This window comes from Mesocricetus auratus, unplaced genomic scaffold (genome assembly GCF_017639785.1).
Source record: "Mesocricetus auratus isolate SY011 unplaced genomic scaffold, BCM_Maur_2.0 Super-Scaffold_6730, whole genome shotgun sequence".
NCBI lineage: Eukaryota > Metazoa > Chordata > Mammalia > Rodentia > Cricetidae > Mesocricetus > Mesocricetus auratus.
In genome coordinates, this window is record NW_024429184.1 from 111,941,960 (window position 1) to 111,957,151 (window position 15,192).

General features: G+C 42.6%; 1 protein-coding gene and 1 long non-coding RNA gene across 8 annotated transcripts in view; one reads left to right on the forward strand and one right to left on the reverse strand.

Moving 5' to 3' along the window:
* Positions 1 to 15,192, forward strand: part of Ppp2r2b (protein phosphatase 2 regulatory subunit Bbeta) — a 390,383-nt gene that overhangs the window by 79,665 nt on the left and 295,526 nt on the right. The gene's annotated exons all lie outside the window — the stretch shown is intronic.
* LOC121138878 overlaps positions 1 to 15,192 on the reverse strand; it is a 31,122-nt gene that overhangs the window by 10,912 nt on the left and 5,018 nt on the right. For all 4 annotated transcript variants that reach the window (XR_005875760.1, XR_005875757.1, XR_005875759.1 and 1 more), the window contains 2 exons: positions 4,426 to 4,460; positions 3,278 to 3,519 (listed from right to left, as the gene is read on the reverse strand). This is a non-coding gene — a long non-coding RNA (uncharacterized LOC121138878). The remainder of the gene's footprint in view (positions 1 to 3,277; positions 3,520 to 4,425; positions 4,461 to 15,192) is intronic.

The window sequence follows — 15,192 nt, forward strand, 5'->3', positions numbered from 1 at the left end:
GCATTACAAGATTACTGTTTGTAAACTTGATGCCCAGTCAAGTAGCTTTTAAGATTCCACCCTTGGTCTCACAGACTCATGGCTAGCTCAGTGGAAAATGTATCCAGTCTTGCTTCCCAAGCCCCATGGTCTATAACAGCCTCAATACTGTTCAAGAGTAGAAAATCACTTGTGAGACTATGGAAACTCTCCTCACTGTGAAATAAATTACATACTTTCACACAAGACACAGAATAAACAGTCTTATTCCAAAGGAGAGGATTAAGAGGAGAAAAAGCCAATATATATATACACACACCGCACACACAGAAACTCCATTTGAAACTGAGCTAGAGGGCATTGATTTTTGTTTGTTTGTTTGGTGTGCGTGCGTGCACGTGCGTGTGTGCGTGCGTGCTTGGGTGCATGTGTGTGTGTGTGCGTGTGTGTGTGTGTGTGTGTGTGTGTGAAACATGGTCTCTAGCACAGTTTCCCTTGGAGTTTGTGTTCTCTTCTGAAACTTCGTTAGCCAGGTTTCCACTGCCTGTATTTCTCAAAGTATTCTCTTACATCCCAACCTGAATTGCCCATCAAATCCTGTTTGTAGCATTCCAGGGCTTCTGTAGACCACAACTCTAAACTGTTCCATGTTTCTCCTGCAAACCAGTTCCAGGGGCTATAAACTAACTACAGGACAGGCTTATTGTGGCTGCGACTCTATCACTCAGCACCAAGTTTTTGGTTTTCCTTTTCTAATCACTGTGATGAATGCCTGACCAAAGCCACTTCAGGGCAGAGGGTTTATTTCATCTCACTTTTGATGGTCCCATCCGTCTTGGTGGAAGGCATGGTGGCAGGAATGTAAGGGAGATGGTCACATTGCATTTGGTCATGAAGTAGATGGAGATGAATTCTGGTGCTCCACTCATTTTTCCCTTTGCATTCAGTCTGGTACCCCCGTCAATGGGATGGTGCTCCCCACACTGCAGACAGGTCTTCACTCCTCAGTTGAATCTCACTGGAAACACCCTCAGATACCTACAGGAAGTTGTCTCCGGGTGTTTCTAAGTCCTGTCAAATTGACAGTGAAGATCAGGCATCCCAGGACCAACCCATAATATCTTCTGTAGCTAACTCACTCTAGCATACTTCTCTTCCTGACTGGTTATATAGCTTGTTGAATTTCCATGCTGATTTTCAAATGTACCTACTCTTATGTAGATGTTTGGCTTTGGGCACATCCTTGGTATCTGACAGTTGTGTAAACATGTTTTGAACATGAATTAGGAATAGTAACTATAACTTGGAATTGTTGTAACATCAACACACATCATATTCTCTAAAAGACTAACAGTTATGCTTAAATAGACCATATACTCCATAAACTGCATCTCAAGCCATTTAATTTCTTCCCTTGATGGGGTTTATTTCCTACTGGCAATTCATCAGGCTCACATTTCTATTACTTTATGTCTCTTTGTTATTTAACTAATGCATATTTGATTGACTTCATGAACACTTATAATTTGTTTCTGCCTTCTCCCACCTAAATCATGGGGAGTTCCTCCAGTTCAAATGGCAACTCAATATGTTCCATGCTTGGAGGTATGTGTATTTATTGTCCCCTAGATGCTAAAGCTATATCCCAAATGCCTTCGTAACAGTTTTGCTGATGAAGTAGAATCTTAGACTTCAGACTTATCACAGATTACAAGTGCGCCTATGTCTATATAAGTGTATTTTTTCTCAACTTGTACTGATTTTCTGTGGATTTTACGACATGCATGCTGATAGCACTTTTTCCCTGCCCCCTCACTTCCACCCTCAGCCCGTGAAAGCTCCCCACCTCTGCCAAAACAAAACAAAATTAAAAAAACAAAAACAAAAAAGGAGAGTCACACAGTGGAAGCTGTAGTGTGGCCCATTGAATCATCAAGTCTTCCCTCCAGTCCATTCATCTTTACTTGCAAGTGTTTGTTGCTGTGAGTCATTGGTCTGGCGTGAGGCCTCTGGCTTCTGCTATACCATCCATAATGGGCTCTCTCTGGAGCTCTTCTTGGATATCCTGTTGTTGTCCTGTGTCATGGAGATCCTACAATTTTAGATCAGTAGGTTTGTCCCCTTCACAGGCTCCAACAGTTCACAGATGAGGTGGATGCTGGGGTGGTCTAATTCATAACCCTTGTTCTGGGCCTGGGTTGGTCAGCCTGCCCCTGCCAGCTCTCCCTCATCATCACTAGCCAGGCAACCTCTCCAGCACTGCCTGGGCTAGCTCACCCAATGCAGCCTGCAGCAAGGAGTGGGGACAGTTCTGCTCTCAGGTTCTCAGATCCGGGTCACCCATACCCACACCACCAGGGCCAACTCTACTGTTTAGCCCAGGCGAGGTACAGGGTCTTCTCTCCCATTGCTGTGGGGGTATATGGATAGTGGGGTGGGGGTGGTCTGTACTTTTAAGGAAAGAACTATAGCAAACAAAAAAAACCAAAGTAGGTGGGGGTAAGCATCCTATCAGAAGTCATAAGATAGATTTACTTGTAACTGTTAGTTTTATTCAGTTGCTGATTCATGAATATTCCTTACCTTGATTTTTAAGTTGACCCAAGGATCTGCTTTGACTATTGGGAAGGCATATAGCTTATCACTAGCCATTTGAGTTTTGGCTTGTGAAGCCAGGGGTACTAAATATTTGTTTTAATTTTTAAATAAATTTCATTGATTAATTTCAAGTATGTTCTTCATTTGTAAGCTTCAAGTCACATTTACCATGATTAAAGTTCCCTTGTCCTTTAGCTGAAGGACTGGTCCTTCATTTATTATCTACTGGCTCTGCTCATCTACTAACATTAGGTCTGCAGTAGGCACCCATGCAGGTCATCCATTTTCCAAGTCTTGTGAGTATCACATATTTCACATCCAAGATTAGCCTCCTAATCTCATTCTATCCCTCTCTCATTCTATCATAGTCTCCCCTGATGCTAGTCATAATTTAGCAGCAGATCAAATCCTGTGATCCCAGACCACAAGCACCAGAAACCAACTCTAGATTTTAGCATTGAACAAATTGTTTGCAGAACACAGGTAGTTCAACAAACCTAAAGTCTAGCTGATAATGGGCAAATGAGTATCTAAATCTCCAGTTGACGATATCAAGACTATTCTGGGACCAAGCCTACGTGATTCTTCCTCCTGTCCTTTCTTCTCCTTCCCTCTCCCTCTCTCTTCCCTCCTTTTCCCCCATTGTATTTCTCATTTCAGGTTCAAAATCATTTTAAAAGGTTTAATTCCATTTACTCACATACACTGGGGCCTGGGCAGCTGTCAGAGGACGACTTGCAGGAGCAGGTTCTCTCCTTCACCGTGTGGTTCCTAAGGAACTGACTCCAGTTGTCAGGGTTAGAGGCAGGTGACTTTACTTTCTGAGCATCTTGCTAGCCCAGGGCCCAAAGTCTTCCCTTGAATTACATGCATGCACCTTGATTGACCATCTCTCTGGGATTGCAGAATATAGTAGGAATGGTTTACTTCATGAGAATGTGCCTGTCAGTCAAAAAGAGTCAACTGGTATAATGAAAATTATCTCCTTTTGTTTGTAACGAATGAGCATTTTAAAAACATAATCAACCTAAAACAGGATCTTAAAAAATAAAGTAAAACAGAAACAAATAAAATGGGTTATTCAATGACTTCCGTGGAAAGCCACTAATGACCATTCTCAGGTAGGCAAATTTTTGCTTATAGAAACTCAAAATCACCAAAGTGATAAAGATAATATGTTTCAGTGACTCTCAGATGCCAGGGTTGGACCAGGTATGTTAAGTCACCATGGGGGTTTTAGAGTCTAGAGTCCGAGTTTTAAAAAAAAGAAATAGCCATTGATTTAATTTGAAGACCTGTGAAGCTGATGAGCAGGAAGCTGAGCTAGCAGCCACTTTCCTGTTCCTCTGGAGCATAAAAAAGCTTGTGTTAGGTGCTCAGTCTGATCTCTGTGAGGCTTTACGTAAGCATGGCCCTACAGAGTCAGGGTGGCATGATAGCACTTCAATGCCACCCATACTGCCTCCATATTTTGGCATGAGAATAAAATACGTGTGATGTGATCATCTGTTAATTAGCGGGTGGATGACACACCTGTGTAGCTACGTTCTGCTTTTTGTTAAAGTGGTACCATGTTGACTGTGAGCTTTTGAAATACACTATCACTCAGATCACACCTCCTGGTTGTTTTTCAAGCAAAAGGCTCAGCCCCTCTTGGCTTTGGTAAGGCTCAGGACCCACCCCCACAGAGAGGTGCCTGACATCTGATGTCTCTAGAGCCGGTACTTGGGGTCCTTTAGGACACCAGAAATGGCTTAACCAGCAATTCTTCAGCTCCACGCTTACTGACACCTGAGAGCTTTGGCAAGAATTGAACCCCTGCACAGGGTTCAGAGGAAGAGCACTTACCTGGAGTGCATGAGGCTTCGCACTGATCCCTGGCACTGTAAAAACAAACAAACAAATGCTGGTGTTCACCTCAGACCAATCAAACCTCTACTTGGGAGAAAGATCCTAACTTCTCCTGCCACTCCACCATTTTCATGATGACTCACTATGCAGCTGAGCTGGAACTGAAGTTAAAAAACAAAAATCAAGAAATGACGTCACATGCTCTAGAATCAGTGGGTAAAACCACCAGGACTTGTGTTCCATCTTGGACAAAAGCGCCAAAAGATCTATTTTGAAGCACAGTTGTCCTGCTCCTGTCAAAGCTTAGCAGACCCCTAGTTACCCATAAGACTCTAGCACATAGTCACCTACACCAGGCAGTCTTCTTTAACCCATCCAGGCCAACCATCACCCCGTGTTGTAAGCCAGAAACCACCCATAGTAGGCATTGTCCTCTACAGGACCAGAGTCAATAGAATGAACAGAGGCTTCTTTCTTTCAGGTATTTAAACTTCTTACTCTTTTATAATTTGTATATGTTGGATAGGAAGGCGTTTGTGTATATGTAAGGTAGATTTTTAAAGGCAGGTATTAGACTATACCATAGAGGCTTTGAAGTCTAGTAGTGGCCACCCATGTTCTGGAGAGGCCAAGAACCCAGTCCACGAGCCCAGAGGAGCCAACAGTTCAAACTGGCATGGGAGGCCTGGCAGAGTCCCTGGAAGTCTCTGGTATTCATTTTACATGGAAAGGCTAGAGAGGTGGAATCTGGTGTCCCTGAGGGATGGCCATGGTGGCGGCGGTGGTGGCAGCAGCAGCAACAGCAGCTGCGGCGATACAGACACTGGGGAAGCATTTTGAAAGGAGGAGCCACTGCACTCTCTCCAGACTCTTTCTGCCTGGACCACATGCTGCAATGTGCTGTCCTCTTCAGTTAATGCTCACTTCCAGGAGACCCAGGGGCACGTCTCCTGGATGATGCTACATGGCGTAGAGCTAACTCACACTTTTAGAAGTGCTGTTGATGGTCCCAGACCTGGTATTATATATATATATATATATATATATATATATATATATATATATATAATATTTCAGTGGAGCCAGGAATCTGTGTCTCTAATTCCTGAGCTGAGGATATGAGGCAGCTTCAGGAGCAACTCTCCATGCCCCACAGCATGTACATCCTCTCAACTTCATTCACTCACCTAAATCACCTACAAACCATGAGCCTCTTAAAGGTGGGGATATTATTTCAGTAAATTCTAATTCCCAGAGCCAAATACAATGACATTCCAATAGATGGCAGGACTGTGAACAAAGCCTCCATAAAACGCAACAGCCCAAATTTTCCTGATGCCATATGATTTCTCACCACCACATATAAATTTTAAGAAAATAAAATCATAAGATTGCATTATTGCCTTCTCTTTCTCTCCTACTTCATAAGACTTGCAGGGTATAAGCTGCCTTCTCATAGTTATACTATTTTGATACCTATTTTATGACAGGCACTAAAGTTAGAAATATAATGGTAAGTTCTAATATAGACGGAAACACCATACTGTTCTAATACTTCACACAGATTAAGTCATTTCATTCCCATGATGTCTGTAAATAGGGTATACCTCATTTTACAGATTAAAAACAAAGACACAATTAGGAGTATATGATATGCTTTAAGTCTTACACTCTTGGACTTAGTAGAGTAAATTTTTAAACACAAACAGTGTGCATATAAAGACGGTGCCCTAAAAATGTACCCTACCTCTGCATAGAGTGAAACTCACAGACCCCCATCATGAAGTGCTCACACACTCTGGGAGATATGTACAGTCTCTGAGAGCATCCTTGTAATGAGTTAAGATTCTACAGACTGAAAGAAAGGTCATCACAATACAAGCAGGGATCTTTTCAGTTTTGCCTTGTAGAGAGTACAGGAAGAGCATTAATGACCACCTCTGAGAGCAGGTATTGCTTGCCATGAAGGCTGTTAAGTGATTTTTGGCCATGAGAAAAAGAAAAGGGTAAGGACATTCCTAGCAAGGATGGCATCATAGAGATGGGAATCCAGAACATCAGTTATGTGCAGCAGTCATATTCATTTAGTGGTTCCAGTAAAGGAGAGATATTTAGATGCTAAATGATGTTGGGAAAGGTTCAGGGAGCCATTAGATGTCTTGCAAAGAGCCCTATCCAAACAAACTAGAGCAGCAAGAAGGATGTGTTGCCTCATCAGAGTCAGAGCCGGCTAGCCTAAGGCAGAAGGGCTTTGGACTACATCTTATTTTGGCCCTCTCTGTCTCTCATCTGCTCCCACACCTTGGCTTCTGCCTGTTGGCTTGTCTCTCTGGCTACAGCCCCAAGCCTGTCATCTCACACTCAGAGCTCGGAGATCAGCAACTGAGAGTTCATTTTGCCCCATTTCAGAAGCAGAAATACATTTCATTGACACTGATTGGTCCGATGTAAGTCACATTTCAGGCCCTGTGTGTGGTCAGAGTTTGGAAAGCGCTGATTGGCTCAACCTTAATCACATGCTTTGCCTTTGGAAACCATGAAGCAGTCCCAAAGCGTGCAAAACATAGACGCGTCCCACATAAGATGTATTGCCTTAAGAATCAGGTGCAAACAGGCACAGAAGTCTAAGGAATGCACACCAGAGTAGGAGTTCAGCTTCTGGATGGCCCGGGCTTCGGCATCATATGGTATCTTTACTTTCAAAAGATGAGCTTTTGTACTGGACCTTGTGTGGAGCCCTGTTTAGCCATGTTGAAGTCCAAGCTGAAGAGCAGTCTGCTGACTCTCCTTCAGTTGTAACTTTCTGGATGAGTGCTCTCCCGAGCTATCCCAACAGATCCTCCACCTTCCTGATCCCCATCCCACCAGCAGCCACTTTAGCGGGAAATGCCCAAGTCTGGAATTGTTCAGATGGAAACGGTCCTCTCTGATGGCGGTGGCCTCTTCTGGCATGAATTGAGCATTTGCAGTAGTGATGCCATGTTTCATTTGTGTTACTTCCTCAAGACCTCTGGTTAGCATCTTAATTTGCAATGCAAATCATATCTAGAAATGGTTTTTATAGACTCTACACAACTATCTACATGCAGTAACAAATCCCTTGGTCTAGCAGCTCTAACTTCATTTCATATAACAAAAGTACTCACCACTTGAGGTAGAGACCTATGGTAGTCAAATACACAAAGACTAAGCAACAGACTTGGGCTCTGAAAAGTAACAGTACCAACTATACTGACTCTTAGATGGGAGAGTCTCCCAGAATATAAGTTGGGTAATTACATCCCAGAACTAGAAAGGGAAAAACTAATTGCTCCAGATTCAAATACCATTCACTGTCACTCTCCAAGCAGAATGGACATTTTTGAGGGAAAGAACAAGGCATTTATCTCTGCTTCTCTTAGAGCAAGCAGAAGCTGAAATATGCACTGGGGGACATTTCTGCTCTAGTTAGTTGTATGTTCTTTTATGGAAGGCTGTTGCTTAAATGGCTACAGTTTAGGAAATGGAACACAGGGACAAAAACGGTTCTCGATGAATCACTTTATAGAGTCCATGTGACTAATGGCAGGGTTGGCTCAAATGGTCTCGGCTGGAAAATGGCTGCACAGTTAAAAACATGGACGCTCTTGCAGAGCACCTGGGTTCATTTCTGAGCACCGATAAAGTGGCTCCCAACCACATATTTCCGGTTCCTGGGGATCCGATACCTTCTTCTGGCGCACGCTCATAGATATTGCACATGAACTGACACAGGCGTGCACATGTGCACGCGCGCGCACGCGCGCACACACACACACACACACACACACACACACACACACACAAACAAACACTGAGTGAAAAGTAAACCCATGCAGACCAGATGTGAGAAATCTCACTCACTCGGCCTTCTGGTCACCCCTCATTCATTGCACCGTGCTAATATTTGTCTAGGTTAAGCATTACCAACAGAGGCCCACTCGATGCCTCGCTATCCCAGAGATCTAACACAGGCGGGTAGCGCCTCCCTTTCTAGCCTTTAGCAAATCAGTCTTGTGTATACACAGTGGAAAGCCATACTATCTCTGTTAACAGCTGAGAGTGTCTGTCTCACTGTCCTCTGCCTTAAGAAAACAGGTCTCCCTGGCCATTGTCTCTGCAGGTGGTGCAGCTGGAAGCATGGTCCCTGAGCAGCAGCTGCAGCTCCTTGTAACTAAGAGCCTCTGGGTTGCAAAGCAGAGCAAGGTAGTTGCAATTGGACAACACCCAAAGAGCTATTGTGATGCAGATGGCAGCTTCTGGCCCTGATCTCCAGAGTTAGTTGCTTTCCAAAACAAAAATCTGTTTGGCAGAAAAGAAATGTTTGTTTTAAAATGAAATCCATTTGGTTAATAATTATCCACCCAGTTTTAGGTTGCTTTCTTTGATTCTATAAATAATGTTGCCCACCCCTAAATAGAAGTGGATTTACTCTTTGAGGAATGAATCCACAAAACATATCCGAGACCTGGATTCCTTGCTTGGTAATAGTTGCACCTCATATTGTCTGTCTCTTTTTCTACCTGAATTAACCTAATGGCACGCTGTGCTGTGCGGGGAGCTTTGGCATGAGTGTTCTTCGGGAATGGGAGGGAGTCACCTAGATACTACAGTGCTGCATGTTTGCTTGGTTTGAAAAGAAAGTCCACAAATATAGCCCACCTGCTTTTGGAGTCAGATTATGTTTGGGCCATTGAGTTTTCACAAATCCTACACTGTCCACTGGAACAATTTTTGTCAGAAAGTCAAAACCTCAAGTTACATAGGCATATTTGGTGAAATGGCAGACACCAGCTTGCAGCACCCCTTAAATGAAAGCAAAGCTGGGTATCTTCTGAAAACCTGACCCCTTTTCTCCTCAGCTTTGGTTAGAAAGGAGGGAGGGAGAGAGAGAGGAAGAAGGGGAGAGAAGAAGGGAGGGAGAGAGGGAGGGAAAAGAAAAGGAAAAAAGGAAGAGAGAAAGGAAGGAAGGAAAGAAGGAAGGAAGGAAGGAAGGAAGGAAGGAAGGAAGGAAGGAGGAAAAGTTGCCTTTCAAATCTAGATATTTATCAGTAGTCAGGGAGGCAGGGAAGCCAGGTTGAAAATGAACTTTTCTGGTAGAAGCAGTTTCCAGGTTCTACCAACTCAAAATAAATAGATCTCCAATTCCATTTACACAGCTCTCTCGAGATGTGGGTCATTCTGTTCTTGCTTTGGGTCATTGGCCACAATTCTGTCTCCTCAAGAGATGCATCAAGTTTCAAACAAACCATATAAAAGCCCAACTAAATAAAATCTGGTACAGGTCAACCATGATAATAATGCAGAAAGGCTAAGAATGGCACAGTCATTTAATCTTGTAATTTCTCCAAACCTTTCAAACCATTTTGAGCTTCTCTGGGTTACATAATTTAATAATGAGAATAAAACAAGATTGTGAAACCTGTCTTGTTTTTCTCTTTCCCCCTCTCTCTGATCTACAGCTCGACAACCTCTTTTCAATCTCTTCCCTTCAATTAATGAAATAGTTTCCCACCCCACTACCATCCTGCCTGGAGACACAATTGCCATGGTTACCTGGATACCTGTTCTCAAAGAATATATGTAGTAGCAATTCAGCTATTTAAATGCCTCAGTGTGCTGCACTTAGGAGCAGTAATGAGACCATTATGAAACTCCTTGTAGTGAAAATACCATTGATGTTTCAGTCTGAGATTAAAACTCTAATTTGAATTCATTTGCGTATTTAAAGAGATAAGGATAAGGACACTGTTATTTGAAGCTAAACAAGTCGCTGGTGTGAACTGTCATCCACCAGAGATGAGGCATTAGAACTGTCTCTCTTTGAACACATATTGGTATAGAATCACTCACTGACCCAAAGGACACTGTGTGAAGAGTTGTGCATCTGGGGACGAGGGTTCCCCAGTCTTCAGTCCCTTGGGAGGTCAGAGGGAAGATGTTGGAGGCTATTGTCTTCATTTTATCTGAAGACCTGTGCTTTGGAACCTCTCGTGTGTCTTTACATATTTTCTCTAGGGAAAGGATACTCCAGTCTGTGCTTGTGATATTTTCTCTCTCTCTTTTTTTCTAAAATCAAACTTGTACTTACTGACTCTTACCTCAGAGTCCACTATAAAAGACTGAGGTGGTTTGTGAGGGTGCTGGATGACTGATGCTTGGAAGACACAAGTTTGTCAGGCCTTCACTGGAAACAGAGGACAGTGGGGTCGAGATTAACCCTACAATGTCATTTATTTTCTTGAAACCTGTAGTCTCTTTTTAGAAGGAGAGAAAGGACGCAGTTTTAGAAAGAATTGTGGAAATTCAATTAACTCTGTACACTGAAGCTGAAAGACTGCATGCTGCCGGGGAGCTTAGGCTCGCTCTCCTGAAGGCTTTTTGAGTGTGACTTTTTCTGTGAATTAATAGAAGGATCTTCATTAAAGAAACCAACCCATTTGAAACATGAACAGGAAACTCACTGAGTGTCCCCATTTAGAGCCCCACTTCATCCAAACATTCAGAATGAAGCAGTCAAGAAAGGATCTATCAGGCTCTCTGGATTACAACTCCAAAACCTACCCACAGTCATCTAAAGTCAGGATTAAAGACCAAAACGCCACACACAAGACCCCAAGTCTAATCCTCAGCTCTAAGAAAATAGACTAAAGCCTTAAAAAATTATATAAAATTATGAAGCTGTTAAACAAAACTATGGATTTACATGCATTCCCCAAGAATGTTGAAGAATGGAGATTTAGAATTCCTGGGAGAACATGCTTATAGACATTCATAAATTTTAAAATTTAAAGTTACATATCCTATTGGCATTTCTGATATACAGGGGAAATTAGAATACTCACATGGTATTGGTGAGAGTAAATAATATCCTTTGTGGAAAACAATTTAATACGTTATGTAAAAATGGACATTTCATTTGTATTATTTATAAAAATTTATCTGAAGCACATGGTTACCCCAGTATAATGGAAGAGAAGGAGGGAAACAGACAGACAGACAGACAGACAGACACACACACACACACAGAGGGAGAGAGAGAGAGAAATCGTAACCATAGCATAATTTATTATCATCTGGAGGAAATGACACACATCTCCAAATACCCATATTCTAGAATATTCAAGAAATACATGCAAAGAAATTCTGTAGCACGACCCTTTTGGTAGGAGAATATGGATGGTTTTACTTTCCTCTTTATAGTTTTTACAATAAACATTATTGAAAAACCATAGATGACAATACAACTGCTATTACTTACACTGTGTCCTCCAGGAACATGTGATCATGCCCTAACCCTTAATGCCTCAGAATATGACCTTAGAAATGGAGTCTCTACAGACGTTATCAAATCAAATGAGGTCATACTGGATGAGGACAGCCACTAATCTAACACGACTGGTGTGCTTACAAGAGAGAAGGCATGGGAAGAGCAAAGACTGGGAGGGTGTATCTACGAGCCAAGGAATGCAAGCAGCCCCATAAGCTAGAAGATGTGGAGGAATTCTGTCTTGCAGCAGCCAGCCTTCCATCACTGCTACCAAATGGATGAGAGAACAGAAGTAGGAAAGTTACCTGGGCTCACATTCAGGGTTCTAAATCCACGCTTGGCTGGCTCCACTGCTCTGAGACCCTAGGCAAGACAGAGGCATCACAGAGGAACCACGTGGCTGAAGAAGAGTGCTCAAAAATTGGCATCCACAGATTGGAGCAAGAGGAAGGATCTGGGGACAAGATGTACTCTTCAAAGCATGCCAGCAATGACATACTTCCTCTAATGAGACCTTGTTGTCACCTTTAATTTGGATCTGTAACTTCCTGAATGGTGAGAGTTTCTCTAAGCTCCAAAGTTTGGATACTCTACTATGCTATCTTGAGAAAAGCAACATAAAATGTATCTTAATTTTTAAGGAAATTTTTATTTACAATTCACGTATAGTGAGATGCACCACTCTCCCATGCTACGTGTGGCACCACAAGCCTAGCTATAACTTGTTCTGCATGCGAGATAAATTTCTGGAATTGAATTGTGGGACAAGGAGAAAGAAGGAAATGGATCCCACTTCTTAGTTGCTCTGCAGATGACATATATATAGAGAGTGATCTGAACACTCTTGCAGGCAATATAAACATCATTTCCCAAAGCCTCAACAGACTTTCCTCTGTGAACCATCACAAATACCGTGACACATCCAGAGATCTGACTCACTAAGGGACTGCTTGAAAGACTCCCAGGCCTGCTTGTCATCATTTTAATTTTTCCTCTCAACCATATTAAATACGGATGTAACAATGAGCGGAAGAGAAATGAGGTCTCAAGTATTCTGGCATCTTTTCAGTATCGGAGGTCAACCACATAGCAGCAAGCCAGAATGCATTGTGAACAGACATATGGCATTTGTTTGGGAGGGAGGGCGGGTAGAGGAGTGTCCTGTATTCCAACTGCTTTCTGACGTCAGCCTGAATTTCTGTACAATTTCTTTGCATCTCATGTAAGTTCACATTCATTTTCTTTCTAAGTGGCCTATGAGAACCTTAAGAGCCAAGAAAGGAGGACTCTAAAAACCCAGTATCTTCTGACCGTGTTAGGTCCTTCATTGAGACAAAATTAAAGACAGAGTTGTATCAAGAGTGAATACTTGATGCCGTTTCTGGGCAGATGCTTGACATTGGGCGAAGCAGCTAGTAAACAAGGAATGTTCTATGGGAAGGCTGCAGCTTACAGAAGTGGGGACTGAGCTGAAGGCACTCATACTGCTTAGAGCTTTGGTGCTTCAATGTTACCTCAGTAAAACTACACCTAATTAGCTGCCCTCATGACAGACTTCCATGCTGCACTGCTAACTCTGCGTGCGTCTAGAGCTTGTGTATGTAGCCATGATGACTTGGGAGGTAAGCAAAGGACCAAGGATGACAGAAACACAGCTCAACAAGCTTACACCAAAACTAAGGGATTTTGCTAGGAATCAAGGTGGAGAAGGGGCCCGCAGTCCCTACTGACTCCCTGAACTTTTCTACTGTGATGTTCCATGTTAGTTGTGCTCTTCTTGGGTGGTGGCTCTTTTCCTGTCTGCAGATGGGCTCCCCCGCGTCCAGCCAGAACAGGCAGATTTAGTTCTTGACTTGTGTTCCCATTGCAGCATGTAAATGGAGAAAATCCTCTTTCCTTGGTGTTTATTTCAAATGCTTCCAAGAATTCTCTGATTGTTGGAGTTGGATTAGGTGCCCACAGCTGAGTCAATTGTCCTGGCCCAGTAGATGAACAGTTTAATCAGACGCTTCTAGATCTATCGACAAGAGTGCCGGGCACTGAAACTAGTGGTTGCGTAAGTCCGTGTAGGAGGGACAGACCAATGTTGGGTGCGACCATGGAGAGAATGGGGAAAGTGGTACAAGAATAGAGAACACTTGAACCTCAAATGCTGAACCATCTCCTTGGCACGCATTTCCATGCCAGCCAAATCTGTACTTTGGATTTTCATTTTATTTTATTTCATTTGTGTGTGTGTGTGTGTGTGTGTGTGTGTGTGTGTGTGAGAGAGAGAGAGAGAGAGAGAGAGAGAGAGAGAGAGAGAGAGAGAGAGAGAGTGCCATGTGTGTGGGGTGGGGAAGTACCTACATAGGCCAAAATAAGGCATCATGTCCCCTGCAGCTAGAGTTATAGGTGGTTGTGATCATCCAAACTGTGTTCTGGGAATTGAACTCGGGTCCTCAATAATAAAGAGCAACAAGTGCCCTTAACCACTGAGAAATCTCTACAGCCCCTTATATTTTACTTTTTCAGGTTACAGCTGTCATATGTGAGAGAGAAATAGCAAGGTGAATGATTGATAGGTAGATAATAGAGGATAACATCATGGGATATAGCTATATTGAAGATTATAGGTGGTTTAAATCTTTCAGAGCTGATGAACAGCAAAGACAAACCTAACTCTGTAAGTCAATCAAATGTGATCACAACCTAAAGCTTTGATGTGAACTGAACTCTAAACTAAGGAAGTATTAGACATGTAGTGTTGGCGACATAAAGAATGCCTATTTTCCTTAAAGGAAGCTACAAGAAATAGGAGGCTCTGTTGAATAAACATCAAAAGTGTCACTCACTGCAGTGGGAAGAAACTATGCATACTTACAGCCATTACTAGTCAGAAGAATTGCCCATTCTGTACACAGTATCTCCTATGTAAACTAGGAAGACATCTACTTATAAATAAATATAGTCAAAATGGAGCATTTCTCCTCAAAATGAGTTCTTGGCTCCAGTGATATATATTGTAAAAAAAATAACATAACTTATAAAGAATTATAAACACCATGGGAAATACCCTGAATTTGTCAAATATTGAGCTTACAGAGAGAGTTATGATTTTAGTCATAGCAAAGGCTCGGGGCTCAGCCTTTTCTCGCCTGTAGGACCTGAGTGTTGCCTCCTCAACTTTGGAGCCCTCTCCTTACCTGGACCTCAGACTATCTCCTAAGTTTCTAGTTTCCATGACCCCCCAGCATAGTTGGAGCCTGAGGTATTTGTTTATTTCAAGCATCAACTTTTGAGGAAATGTTCTAGGTGATGAAGCTGTACTCCCACATTCTTTTAACAAGGGCCTCACAGTTGAGACCAGCTAAAGGGAAGCTTGGATCCTCTGATAAACAGAAAAGCCACCACCAGAGGTACTTTCAGGGATGAAGACTCTAGGTCCAGGTGAATTGTCCATTATCTGTAGGCATATTGTCTATTTAAAACCCTGC